General features: G+C 33.3%; 1 protein-coding gene across 5 annotated transcripts in view; it reads right to left on the bottom strand.

Annotated features, from left to right (window-relative positions):
* LOC107752451 (histone deacetylase 7-like) overlaps positions 1 to 375 on the bottom strand; it is a 99,735-nt gene that overhangs the window by 16,626 nt on the left and 82,734 nt on the right. The gene's annotated exons all lie outside the window — the stretch shown is intronic.

Consider the following 375-nt stretch of genomic DNA (forward strand, 5'->3'; position numbering starts at 1 on the left):
CAAAGACGTTAAGATGTCCGCATCAAAATAAATTTACAAAAGTGATTTTATGTCCATAGAAAGCACATTAAATGCAAGTAAAGATTGATTAGCTGGTTCAGGTGTGTTTAATTGGGGTTGGAGCTAAACTCTGCAGGACACCGGCCCTCCAGGACCGAGTTTGGGCACCCCTGGTCTACATTTAAGGGTTCAAATAAGTTTTTGAAGAATAAAATGTCAAAATTTGGTTGAAATAATGTTCCATTGTCATTCAGTGTAACACTTATAGTTATGTAAAAATTCAAACAGCATGCTTATTCTGACCTGTACATATTAAAATAGATAAAAGAATAAGGGAGCATATTAAATTTTATTGGGTTTTAAATGAGTAAAAAA

This window comes from Sinocyclocheilus rhinocerous, unplaced genomic scaffold, assembly GCF_001515625.1.
Source record: "Sinocyclocheilus rhinocerous isolate Xijiao unplaced genomic scaffold, SAMN03320098_v1.1 scaffold2246, whole genome shotgun sequence".
Lineage (NCBI taxonomy): Eukaryota > Metazoa > Chordata > Actinopteri > Cypriniformes > Cyprinidae > Sinocyclocheilus > Sinocyclocheilus rhinocerous.